This window comes from Meles meles, chromosome 10 (genome assembly GCF_922984935.1).
Source record: "Meles meles chromosome 10, mMelMel3.1 paternal haplotype, whole genome shotgun sequence".
In the NCBI taxonomy this organism is placed as follows: domain Eukaryota; kingdom Metazoa; phylum Chordata; class Mammalia; order Carnivora; family Mustelidae; genus Meles; species Meles meles.
This window is the reverse complement of record NC_060075.1, coordinates 36500121-36514960: the sequence shown is the minus strand read 5'-3', so window position 1 is coordinate 36514960 and position 14840 is coordinate 36500121.

The window sequence follows — 14840 nt, the reverse complement described above, 5'->3', positions numbered from 1 at the left end:
TAAATCACATGTATCTTCATCAACCTTATTGAGAAATAGAAACTAACACTTATTTTTTGCTAAATAGGCACTTTTTATTCTGAGCTCATTGAGGCAAAAAGGGCGTATTTGAAAATTAAAAAGCATGGCCAAACAATAAACAAATAGTTGTAGGTTTATGACATGCAATATATTATAAAGCCACTCAAGCAAGAGAATTCAGGCTACTCTCTATACACACCAGAGCAGGATTGCTCAACCTCTGTCTCCCATATTTATATTTTATAAATTCCCATTAGGTAATAGCCTGGAGCCACTCCATCTCACAGGTCAAGGCACAACTGGCTGCTACCCCAAGTAGCTGGCAAGGATGTTAGAGTATAATACTTCTACAAAAAATAAACACTGGAAGAAGTCAGTTGTTCCTGGTTCCTCATGTCAGAGAGCATATATTGCATGCTTTAATCTTGAAAAAGTGAAGTTGGTAACATTGTACCTGGAAAACGTTGGGAAGAGAAAAGGGTTATCATTGGCCATCTCTTAGATTTAATCATGACTTGAAGTATGAACTGTCACTACACTAGAAGAGACTTACCAGAAAAGACACTGGAAAAAGATGGAAATCTAAAGAGGAAGTCTGTTAAAGAAATAATAAGTTATTTTAATGTTAATATTAATCACAAAACTTCATTATACAATGAAATATTTGGAATAAATTCTAAAACACCTGGCACCTTGGTTAACACAATGGGATGCATAGTTTCCCTAATTAAAAACTTATATGTAAACACAAATTAAAAATTATAGAAGAAAATGTAGAGAAATATTTATGATGTTGGAACACAGACACATTTATCAAACAAGACTGGAAAGCATGAATAATAAAGAAAATTCAGTAATAAATAAAGCAGACACAAAAGAAATGGTAAAAATGAAACACAGCAGAAAGATATTTTCAAAATATATAACAGATAAATTTGGGGAATTCAGACCATATAAAAACTCCTATAAGCTATATTTAAAAAACAACAAACACACCAATTTAAAATGGCTAATATACATATTACATATATGAATTATGATAGAATAAACATGACTTAATTAAAAAGGTAAACATGAGAAGATACTTAACTTCACTAGCAGTGAGGGAGATGCAGTTTTTAAATATCTGATAATGCAGGGTGTTATGAGAATATGAGTAAATTCATACATAAGACTTCTCATATACAACTGGTGTAAACTAGGTTAGCATAATTTGTAGCATAATTTGAAAATACCTATAAAAGTTGAAAATGTACATGATCAGTGTTCCAACATTTCCTCTATTAGATAATATACTCTAAAGAATCTTTCATGTAATCACACAAAGAGGTATGTACAAAGATGTTCATTATATAATTACCTGTAATAGGAACTAGCTAGAAACAAGCTAAATATTCCTTAATAAAAAATAGATGAATAAATTGTGGTATATTTATATAGCAGAAAGCCACACAGCTGCAAGAGTTATTAAATTTGATTTATATGTATCAACACTAGATTATTACAAAACCCAGCTTTTATACTGTATAATATGTTTTTAAGATTCATTTGTTAGTACATATAAATCAAGTTCGTTCATTTTAACTGCTGTAAGATTTCCATAATTCTGCAGTTTGCATTTTTAACTCAATATTGTTTTTAAATGATACGTAAATCATGATACATTCTGTAGAATTTTAAAACACATAAATCAGTTTCTACTTTGGTGAAGGATGAAAACACGTTTGGTAACTATAGAAACAAAACAGGCAGGATACACTTCGGAATTGTGATGGAAACTAGAAAGCGGGGTGATTGAATGGAAGGAGAGGTATACAAAGTGCCATGAACTGTTTCATGGTATTTTATTAATTTAAAAGATAATAATAAAATGAGGGGGGAAAGAAAGAGATCTGAAACATATATAAAAAAATTTCTCTAATCAACCTGGTATGTACATGGGTGTTTTGTTACCCTCTATGCTTTTCTGAAAGTTTGTAATAATTAGCTGTTTTTAAAATGCTTTAATATGAAAAATGTTAATTCTCCAAATAAAAAAATAAAACTTTATATTCTAATATCTCCCTATGTAGCAGGACATTAGTGGGCTTTTAAAATAAAATAATCTGCCTTTCCTCTATTTTCAACTTCAGTCTTTGTTATCAGTTCTGAATTCTAGATTGGGATTATTCTTACTAAATGATGTTTTTACAGCTTGAGGTTTCCTGGGTGCCTGGGTGGCTCAGTTATTAAGCAACTGCCTTCAGCTCTGGTCATGATCCAGTGTCTTGGGATTGAACGCCACATCAGTCTTCCTGCTCAGAGGGGAGCCTGCTTCTCTTTCTTCCACTCCCCATGTTTGTGTTCCCTCTCTAACTCTCTCTCTGTCAAATAATAAGTAATATAAATAAATAATAAAATAAATAATAAAATCTTTTAAAAAAAAAACAGAACCAGTTGAGATTTCCTTTCAAAGACTTTTTAAAAAATATATTTGTCATCTTACATAACTGTTTAAATGGTTTTAGTGACTGCTACTAACAATTTGTACCACAAATCCCCATTCCTCAGTTAATTTTTATATACTTCATGAGTGGCTGGTGAATTTTTGATGGCCTTATTTTCTTTTTTTTTTTTAAGATTTTATTTATTTATTTGACAGAGAGAGATCACAAGTAGAGAGAGAGGCAGGCAGAGAGAGAGAGAGGGAAGCAGGCTCCCTGCTGAGCAGAGAGCCCGATGCGGGATTCGATCCCACGACCCTGAGATCATGACCTGACCCGAAGGCAGCGGCTTAACCCACTGAGCCACCCACGCACCCCAGATGGCCTTATTTTCTGAAAGAAGTTATGGTTGGTGTATTTTTTACATCCTTGCACCTATGAAGGTGTCTTAGCCTGTTTGACATAAATGGCAGTTTGGCTAAAAATATCATTCATGGGTTAAGATGCTTTCTCTTCAAAATGCTATACCTGTTGACCATTGTTTACTGACAGTTAGGATTACAGGGAAGTATTAAGCCAGTCTGATTTTTGTTTTTTAGTCAGATCTCTCAGTTTATTTTCTGTCGCAAACTTAGAGTTTATATTCTCTTTTTTTGCAATTAATTTTTTTCAGAGTTGTCATTAGTTTCTTTATAATTTTGCCTAGACCATGGTGAGTGTGTGTAACTTGGTCTGTATCATCTCCAGGATTGGAAGTGTTTTCCTTCTTCCTTAAGAACATAAATAATTTTAGGTGAGATTTCTATTCCATTTCCTTCCTATGTACACTATTCTTTTTTTAATTTTTTTATTTTTTTAAAAATATTTTTGTTTATTTATTTGACAGAGAGAGAGGTCACAAGTAGGCAGAGAGGCAGGCAGAAAGAGAGGGAGAAACAGTCTCCTCACTGAGCAGAGAGCCCGATGCGGGGCTCGATCCCAGAACCCTGAGATCATGACCCGAGCCAAAGACAGAGGTTTAAACCACTGAGCCACCCAGGTGCCCCCCTATGTACACTATTCTTTATTACTGTTTAAAATTATTATCTTCTTCCCTCATCTTTTGGTTAAGTTTCTTTTGCTTATATTCTACATTTGATTATTTCTTTCCCATGTCAGTACCGGCATTTATTACCTCCAAACAGGTTTTAATTTTGGGAAGGTATTCTTGCATCCTTGAAACTTCACCTTATTTCAATATGCTTTGTAGTCATCTCAGCCTTTGCATCTTAGCTCTGTGTTTCCCAACAAACCTGTTTTATGTCAGTAATACTCTTATTCCAGTTTTGTCTCTATTTGGTTGTTATTAGCATCATTCTGCTAGATTCCCACTTCAAAGATGAAATGGAGAGTGGTTGTTATTGTTCGATACTACTCAGATTTTCCAGTGTATAGTGGCATTCACCACTATTCCCTGCTTAAATGGATGGAATCCTCTGCTGTCCACATGACAAGGTTCTTGGGCACTTTGAACTAGTACAGTAGGTGAAAATCTACCATTCCCATCATACTGTGTTGCTACCAGGTTTCTGTCTCTTCCCTCACTTAAGCTAACTATTCATCTAAAAGTGTAGCATGCCATTTCTGGCAAATTTCCTCACCATTCATTCACAAACACAATATCTGAGTAGATATGGGATGATAATGTAATAATGGAGTGTAGGTGAGTGCAAGGGTAACCCATTCTTTCTGGAACCAGTATTCATGCAGTTTTAAGTAGGTGAGCCAATAATGTCATTGGTATAAAACAGCCATATATATGTATTCTAAGATGAAATCCAGAAAAAGAAAATAGTTAAAATTTCCATCTACCTACTTCTTGGCTAGCAGAATGCTATATTTCAGAAAATGTGTAAGCCAGATTTGTGCTTTTTAATTGACTCCATGGTATTTTTTGTTAAATACAAGTTCCTTCTGGATTTTAGTACCAGATTGCTTTTCTAGTATTAGTTTTTTGATACCATTCTAGTTTTACTTTTTTCTATAAATTCACAGGAAATGTTGGGCGAGTCAGTGTCAGAAATTGCCAGTTTGACCCCTTCTTAGACAAAGGGAATTTATTAAATATTTAAGTAATTTTTGTAAGTTACTGGTCTGAAAATAACATCTTATTTTTTTATTTTTTTTATTTTTATTTATTTTTAATTTTTTTTTCGGTGTAACAGTATTTTTTGTCTTTGCACAAAACCCAGTGCTCCATGCAATACGTGCCCTCCCTATTACTCACCACCTGGTTCCCCCAACCTCCCACACCCCGCCCCTTCAAAACCCTCAGGTTCTTTTTCAGAGTCCGTAGTATCTCATGGTTCACCTCCCCTTCCAATTTCCCTCAACTTCCTTCTCCTCTCCATTTCCCAATGTCCTCCACATTATTTATTATCCTCCACAAATAAGTGAAACCATATGATACTTGACTCTCTCTGCTTGACTTATTTCACTCAGCATAATCTCTTCCAGTCCTGTCTATGTTGCTACAAAAGTTGGGTATTCATCCTTTCTGATGGAGGCATAATACTCCATCGTGTATATGGACCACATCTTCCTTATCCATTCGTCCATTGAAGGGCATCTTGGTTCTTTCCACAGTTTGGCGACCGTGGCCATTGCTGCTATAAACATTGGGGTACAGATGGCTCTTCTTTTCACTATATCTGTATCTTTGGGGTAAATACCCTGTAGTGCAATTGCAGGGTCATAGGGAAGCTCTATTTTTAATTTCTTGAGGAATCTCCACACTGTTCTCCAAAGTGGCTGCACCAACTTGCATTCCCACCAACAGTGTAAAAGGGTTCCCCTTTCTCCACATCCTCTCCAACACATGTTGTTTCCTGTCTTGCTAATTTTGGCCATTCTAACTGGTGAAAGGTGATATCTCAATGTGATTTTAATTTGAATCTCCCTGATGGCTAGTGATGATGAGCATTTTTTCATGTGTCTGATAGCCATTTGTATGTCTTCATTGGAAAAGTGTCTGTTTATATCTTCTGCCCATTTTTTGATATGATTATCTGTTTTGGGTGTGTTGAGCTTGAGGAGTTCTTTATAGATCCTGGATATCAACCTTTTGTCTCTACTGTCATTTGCAAATATCTTCTCCCATTCCGTGGGTTGCCTGTTTGTTTTGTTGACTGTTTCCTTTGCTGTGCAGAAGCTTTTGATCTTGATGAAGTCCCAAAAGTTCATTTTTGCTTTTGTTCCTTTGCCTTTGGAGACACATCTTGAAGGAAGTTGCTGTGGCTGATATCGAAGAGGTTACTGCCTATGTTCTCCTCTAGGATTCTGATGGATTCCTGTCTCACGTTGAGGTCTTTTATCCATTTCGAGTTTATCTTTGTGTACGGTGTAAGAGAATGGTCGAGTTTCATTCTTCTACATATAGCTGTCCAGTTTTCCCAGCTCCATTTATTGAAGAGACTGTCTTTTTTCCACTGCATATTTTTTCCTGTTTTGTCAAAGATTATTTGACCGTAGAGTTGAGGGTCCATATCTGGCTCTCTACTCTGTTCCACTGGTCTATGTGTCTGTTTTTATGCTGTCTTGGTGATCACAGCTTTGTAGTAAAGCTTGAAATCAGGTAACATGGTGCCACCAGTTTTGTTTTTGTTTTTCAACATTTCCTTAGCAATTCGGGGTCTCTTCCAATTCCATATAAATTTTAGAATTATTTCCTCCAGCTCTTTGAAAAATACCGGTGGAATTTTGATCAGAAAGGCGTTAAAAGTATAGATTGCTGTAGGCAGTATAGACATTTTAACAATGTTTATTCTTCTGATCCAAGAGCATGGAATGGTCTTCCATTTTTTTCGTGTCTTCTTCAATTTCTTTCATGAGTGTTCTGTAGTTCCTTGAGTACAGATCCTTTATCTCTTTGGTTGGGTTTATTCCCAGGTATCTTATCATTCTTGGTGCTATGGTAAATGGCATCAATTCTCTAATTTCCCTTTCTGTATTTTCATTGTTAGTGTATAAGAAAGCCACTGATTTCTGTACATTGACTTTGTATGCTGCCACATTACTGAATTGCTGTATGAGTTCTAGTAGTTTGGGGGTGGAGTCTTTTGGGTTTTCCATATAAAGAATCAGGTCATCGGTGAAGAGAGAGAGTTTGACTTCTTCATTGCCAATTTGGATACCTTTTATTTCTCTTTGTTGTCTGATTGCTGTTGCTAGGACTTCTAATACTATGTTGAACAAAAGTGGTGAGAGTGGGCATCCTTGTCGTGTTTCTGATCTCAACGAGAAGGCTGCAAGCTTTTTCCCATTGAGGATGATATTTGCTGTGGGTCTTTCATAGATAGATTTTATGAAGTTCAGGAATGTTCCTTCTATCCCTATACTTTGAAGAGTTTTAATCAGGAACAGATGCTGGATTTTGTCAAATTCTTTTTCTGCATCAATTGAGAGGACCATGTGGTTCTTCTCTCTTCTCTTATTGATTTGTTCTATCACTTTGATTTGCGAATGTTGAACCATCCTTGTAACCCAGGGATGAATCCCACCTGGTCATGGTGGATAATCTTTTTAATGTGCTGCTGGATCCTGTTTGCTAGGATCTTGTTGAGAATCTTAGCATTCATATTCTTCAGTGATATTGGTCTGAAATTCTCCTTTTTGGTAGGGTCTTTGCCTGGTTTGGGGATCAGGGTAATGCTGGCTTCATAAAAAGAGTCTGGAAGTTCTCCTTCTGCTTCAATTTTTTGAAACAGCTTCAGGAGAATAGGTGTTATTTCTTCTTTGAAAGTTTGGTAGAATTCCCCAGGGAATCCATCAGGTCCTGGGCTCTTGGTTTTTGGGAGGTTTTTGATCACTGCTTCAATCTCATTGCTGGATATCTTAATTTAATTCCTATAAATCAAACATCTCCTCTTTTGAATCATAGTTAAACCATGTTTTTGTAACCAGAACTACACATATTCAAAATTGCAGAAAAAATTATTGGCAAAAATCAGTAAAAGGTCATATTCACTACTCATTAAAATCATGTAAGTAGAATAAATGAAACAAGATGGGATTGGGAGAGAGGTGAACCATAAGAGACTCTTAATCTCACAAAACAAACTGAGGGTTGCCAGAGGAGGGAGGTAAGGAGAGGGTGATGGGGTTATGGACATTGGGGAAGGTATGTGCTATGAAGTGTGTAAACCTGGCGATTCACAGACCTGTACCCCTGGGGCTAATAATACATTATATGTTAATAAAATTTTTTAAAATATTTAAGAATGTTCATAATAGATATTGTCATAGTAATAGATATAATCATGTAATGATCATGGAAGTATATGAAAGTATTCAATATATATACTCAGATTCTATACTCTCTATTAATTTTATATCCATGAACATTGTGCAATTGAACTCAATTTGCAAAATGTATTACATAAATTACCTAATATACTCCAGATGCTCCGAGAGATAAAAAGATGAATGAAATAAGTAAAGAAATAGATGTTTTCATCTTTTTACTATTAAGAAAACAGATAAAGAGGAGTAATATAGCTTTCATTTACTGAATCATTCATTCATAAGTATTTAATGCCTATCATACGCTAAGTAATGTGTCAGGGCCTGGAATTACAATAGGAAGAATATATAGTCCATGTTATCATAAGTAAGGAGAGTGCTAGCAAGAGGGAAAGGCAAATATTGAGAGTGATCTAAGAGGAGTCACTAGATATATGGAAGATGCAAAAATCTTGAAGAGAAAGACTTGAGGAAAAGATTAGGGCAGCTACAGAGTCATATGTAGCATAAATAGTGGGAGTTAGGGAGTGTTAAAATAGATGCAGTTGAGGAGTTTAACAGGAGTCAGAGCACACATGGCCACCAAAGCCAGGGGAAGGATTGTGTTTTGTTTTGTTATGTTTATAGTTAGTAGGGAAACATGAAGGATTTTAAGCAAGTAATGATTCAGAGAGATAGTTTAAAATAACTATAGTTAATGTTTCCATTAAAAGGAAAGATGGAAGTTTGCATAGAAGACTGGGAATTATAAAAACAGCCAGAAGATCACAGAAATGGAAAACATAAGAATTAAAATAAAGACCAATAGATATGTTCAGCAGCAGACTAGACAAAGTTGAAAAGGGAAATAGTGAACAAAGGACAGGTTAGAAGAAAATATCCAGATGGAAACAGAGACAAAAGGATGAAAAATGGAGAAAGGGGAATGTGATTGATATACATGAGATATATCTGTAGTCTAGAAGGAGAGGTTGGAAATGTCCTCCGGAGGAAGCAATATTTGAAAAGATGATTGCAAAGAATCTCCCAAAAACATAAAGGATACCAAATCACAGATACTAAAGCATCAAATCTTTGTGAATATAAAGAATATCATACCTCAGCACATCACTGAATCTACTAAAAACAAAAGACAAAAAAAATATATAAAGTAGCCAAATCTGGCAATAATGAATCATATTACTTGTAAAGATGAAGCAATAAGACTGACAGGTGACTTGTCAATAGAAGAACCCAAATGAAGTCAATGATAACAGAATGGTATCTTTAAAGGTTGAAAAAAAAAAAGCTCCTAACCTAAAATTCAATAATTAGTGAAGAAATTGTGGAGATTGAATGTGGAGATTGATAGGTTGTATATACACTCCAAAACTGGTCAAATTTTGCATTTTAAATATGTTGTTCTGTTTAGTGTATGTCAATTGTATTTCATTACATTTGTAATAAAAAGTAAAATAGAAAACATATGTAATAGAAAAATTAACAAAGCCAAAATTTCATCTTTTAGAAGGACTGATTAAATTTATAAATGCCTGGCAGAGAAGGTGAAAAAAAAAATAGGAGAAGACAGTACAAATTCTTGGCATTAGAAATAAAAAAAAGGACACCACTGTAGATACTATGTATATTCAAATGCTAATAAGAAGATATTGTGACCTACTTCATGAAACTAAATTTGAAGTTTTAGAGGAAATGTATAAAAATCTTACTAAAACTGTGATAAGGAGAAACATGTATCTGTACCTACGATTGAAGAAACCAGGGACAACTCATTTTCACCAATACAAATGGAGAATCTAGAAGGAATGCTGAGAAAATATTTACTCTCTGAAGTTCTAAAATCTTTAGAAATGAAAGAAGGGAAAATGTGTTCTAGACATAGCATTTCTGTGTAAAAATTTTTTAATAACAATTAAGGCAACCTGAGACCTTCATAAATAATTACTGCTACTTCTTGTAATTTTGAAAATGCAATTTAGAGACATATGGTTAAATATGTCTAATAAAAAATAAACTTAATTCACCTGAACAAATATTATTTGTTCATCAAATGGTTTTCAAGAGATGCATATAACATTTCCTCCTTAATTTTATGATATCCACTGTTATGATGAACATAAATTAAGACAGTATTCAAGGTGAAGGGAGCTGATGTTCTTTCAACTTTATGGAGCAATACTTTCATTCATTTTTGTTTAATTTATGTGAATAAAAAATTTAGTAGTTTTGTTTTTAAATTTTATTAAGTTAATTTTTCTGTGGATATTTGAAAACCACTTATACTTATGTTTTAAATTATAGTATGGTGTAAAACAAGTAATCCTTTTTTTTTTCCTAAAGATTTTATTCATTCATTTGACAGACTGAGATCACAAGTAGGCAGAGAGGCAGGCAGAGAGAGAGGGGGAAGCAGGCTCCCCGCTGAGCAGAGAGCCCGATGTGGGGCTCAATCCCAGGACCCTGGGATCATGACCTGAGCCGAAGGCAGAGGCTTAACCCACTGAGCCACCCAGGCGCCCCAAGTAATCCGTTTTTATCCTATATTTTAAATTCTAAATATACTTCCTACAACTTTTGAATGGCATGCAAGAGAAATGAGAATGAGTAGCTTGGAGTCAAATATTTGTTCTATTTATGTGGCACAGATATTGAATGTTCCTGAAGGACTTGGATGCAAGGATATAAAGGATATTCATCAGCAGATTGCTCGTTAGTTATTCTTAGAAGAAGCATATGTGCTACCAAGCCCTGCCAGGAAATAATTTACATAGTCCTCTATAGCACTGGGAGCTACTGATTCTCAATTGGAAATCAATAGTTAAAGAGAAAATTAGATTAAAATGAACACAAATATTTAAAAATTTTTTTTCTTTTGAAAATATATTGGTTACTATTTTCAACTTACAGTTGATATTTAGACATGCAGCAGAAATTTAAAAATAAATGAACTTTCTTTGATCATTTTTGTAATAGATTGTTAACCAAAGAAATAAAGATAAGATATGCATTATTTTTAATTTTAAAAATACTGTAAAATATTTACATATTTAATATAGAAAATTATAACAACTAGAAAACGTGAAATATTTTAATATTAGCTTTTTAGCTTAAATTAATTGAAAGTATTGTTAAAACTCCAATTTTTCAATAATTAAATACATTACAGTTTGATTATAACATTATTACAAGTTATGTAGCAGTGTGATTGAAATTCACCTAATCCAAATTTGGTTAATACTAATGAGCACTTACCATGTATGAACTCACACTACGAAGGACTTTGCCTCACAACTTTAAGAAATGAGTAAAATGTTTAATTTTAGCAGTGAGAAATCTGAGATTCTGCCTGGCTAAATGACTTGCCAAGAGTAACATAACTATAAGGTCAGAGCAAGAACTAGAACCACATTTTCTGATTTCAGTATAAAGTAATCTTCTAAAATTTTAAATAACTAAAATTTTAATATTTTGATGAAACTATAAATGAAGATATACTGGTGAGCAATTTCTCTAAACTTATACCTCTCCATCTTCAACACTTGGATAAATCCAACTAGCATTAGTAAACTGAAATGAATAAACTTACTACCAAATGACCTTTGTAAGCCAAACCAGGATAAGCATTCCAAAATTGTAGTACCTTGTACTCAAGAGAAAAAGAAGTTAACAGGAAAATAAAGTAAACAAGTCAGGGTTTAGAAGAAGCAAAGATTTTAAAACTGCCGTTAGAATGATGTTTAATGAATTAGCAGAAAAGGTGGATGAAGTAAAGAAACAGACATGTAGCACTGCTATGCACAATAGCCTCAATTCAGGGATGAATCTTAAAGGCAACAGTGACAAAAATATCCTCCCAGTAGACATAGTTTCAAGTATTTGGTCATCAGCTTTGTATGAATGCAGAAGTAGACTGAGGTAAGACAAATGACTTGATTGGTCTCTTTGGGTCTGGAAGGAAAAAAATTGAATGAAAAGTGTGTAGATAGAGCTATGGGAGTAAGGACAAAGTGTGTAGATTGCTGGGACTCAGTGGAAACACAGAACAACCATTTGGATAAGATGACTCCAGATTCATTAAGTAGAGGTCAGCTGGCCTCTGTCCTTAGCCACCTAGTGCTTACACAGTAATGCTGAGGATAGATACTGTGTATAAGCCCTACAGCATGGGCTTATTTTCAACAAGGCTGACCTAGCTATTGTGATTGCTAAACGATTTATCTTCATTAGAAACCAATGTTGAATTTTCAATATGATACCATTTTTAGATAAGACCATCCTGCCTCTGGCTGACTATTCTGGACCCAGTCTACTCTTAAGAAGGCAGCAATTCACTCTTACTGGTTTTTTTTTTTTTTTTTAATGTTTTCTGAGAATTTGTGTACCTTTCTTTCCTTGGCCATCACACTACCCAAAAGGGCTCAGAATGTCTAATTTATCAGCATACAAACCCATATTACATTACCTAGTACCAAGGAACCTCTCTTAAGGCAAAGGAGGTACAACAGTGGGGATATGATATTCCCTGTTTCTTTCATATATTACATTACCTTGAAACTTCTGGCTTGATAAGTGTTTAAGTGATATCAGCCTCGCAATAATGCCCTGGGATGTTAAGGAAACTTCAGGATATAGTGTATACTTTGAACCATTGCTGGTACAATGTCTCTAACTGATAAAATATACAGGTCTGGAGACAAAAGAAAATGATAGTGGTATCTCCTACTATATTGCTCAGTGACCCACTTGGGGAATTTATACTTTCATTCCCTCAAATTTATGCTCTGCTGGGATAGATGTTTTGGTTTTCAAGGGAACTGGGGAAAACTTCTACCAAGGGGAAAAATAAATTCCACTAAATCTAGTTACAGATGCCATCTAATCATTTTAGGCTCCTTATCCCAAAAGACTGATGGGCAAAGAAAGGAGTTACAATGCTGGAAGAAGGACTTGACTATCTTGAGGATATAGGGTTATACCATATAAGGGTACCTAGGACTATGTTTGGCACTCAGAGGTTTCACCAAGGGCCCTTGTTACTTCTATACCCAGTAATAACAGTAATAACAGTGAATGGTCAACTATAGTAGCCATGGCTCTGTTAGAACATTAAATTTAAGGCCCAAACCCCTTAGAGATGAAGATTTTGGTTAACCACCAGGATCAGTAGAAGTGCTTGCCAAGAATGAAGGGGTTCTAGAATGGGTAGTTGAGGACAGAGGTAATGAATATCAGTTGCGGTCTCAGGTCCAGTTGTGGTTGGTAAGGGCTATAAATTGTACTACTAACCTTCCTGTTCATTCTTTATTCAAGAATTGTGACTGCACCAAATTAGAAGATCTACGATGGGGTAGAATGAAATGAATGTGGCACATGAGTGGATATTAGTAATATGAGAGGTCAACTTTCACAGAGGCTTTTGATACTCCACTTCTACCTTCTCACTGTTAAAATTTAAGAACACTCTGGCCTGACCTACATCGTCCAGGACTATATTTCTTTGCCTGAAAACTTTCTTTGCCTTGGAAGCCCTGAAGTAGGTTGGAAAGGGCATGGAATTAACAAATTACTCTTTCTGGAAACAGTCCTGCTTGGATGACCATCTGGATTTGTTATATAGATTCCTCTACTCCCTCACTCTTCAAGTTAGATATCACTCTGGCTTGTTTCTACACTAACTTTTAAAGTGAAGTGGACTGGATTTAAGTTCCAGGGGACTATGGTAGTATTTAGTTTGTTACATACCGTTTATTAGTGGCTGTACCTTCCTGACTAAATTCCCACTGTGCTGCAACTCCTGGATAAATTAATTTACCTCAAATCCAGAGTTTTCTTCTAGAAAAAGCCAAAAGAAGACATCATTCCATAACATATAGGGTATGGAATTTGGAAACAACCTGAATATTCCACATTAGTAATAAATTATAATCCAGTAATATAATTAAAAGTGATATAAATTTATCTTCCTTGATGTGGAAATTTAGCTTACATGTAAAATCAAGTTATTAAACATGTAAAATATTATCACATTTTGGAGAAATAAACATTAATGCTTTCTAAGTTATATATATAACAAAAATGTCAAAAGCAACTATGAAGATTTTAGTTAATTTTTTTCCTTACCTGGAATTTTTGATTTTGCACAAGAAATATGTGTTACTTGTATTATGAGAAGCATTTAATGAAAATTTAGAAATTGGGCTTATTAATCTGTTTATTTTATTGTGTTTCTCCTTGCTTAAGTTGGGATATTAAAGAAATAAACTTTGATAGAGTACTGCCTTATGAGAGAAACTCCAAAATAAACTTTGCATACTCTTAATAATATATATGACCTTCAGAGGTGTAACATATAAGTTAAAATGTGTTCATTACACACCAATCTATCTCAAGAGTTTAGTGACTTAAGGCAGTAATTCTGAGGAGAACTACTAACAATCTGAACTATGAGATTTGAGTAGTCCGAGTCAAGTTGATTGATTACCAAGAACCCAGAATCTACCTAGGGTGTGAGTCCCTTTCCCTAATTATCCTATTTCATTAGATTTACAATTCTGATGGAAAAAACAAGTACCTGGCTTATCTTTTGGATTATCTGAAGGTTTACTTAAATAATACCTGTTTCTGACCTAGCTTAAAAATATCTGAATCTTACAGTCTTGCTTTAGGGCTCTTTTCATTGCCCTTTTTAAAAAATCAGAAGCCAAATTACAAAATATTGGAAAATATTTCTATTTTGAGTAAGTCTTCTATTTTGAGTAAGTCTTAACAAGGGAGAAACAAGAAGTATAGTCCAAAAATACAGCCAAAACTTCACAAAATACACTATACACATTTCTTTCCACCAAAATTCCACTTCCTCTGGCAGATCAAGTTTCTTCTTTTTTGCTCTCTTCCTCTCATCCTTTGGAGTCAAGTGTACTCTTTCTACTCCACCCATTCCTTGATGCCTATCCTCCCACCTTCTTACTCCCCTCTCTCCTAAGTGGTACATCCATGCCTTTTCTAATATAAAGCAATTCCAGCTCTAGTATTCTTCCAGTTTTCTCTCTACTATATCCATGAAATGAGCAAAATTAAGGTTTAAAATTTGAGCAGCAAGGTGACGCCTAGGTGACT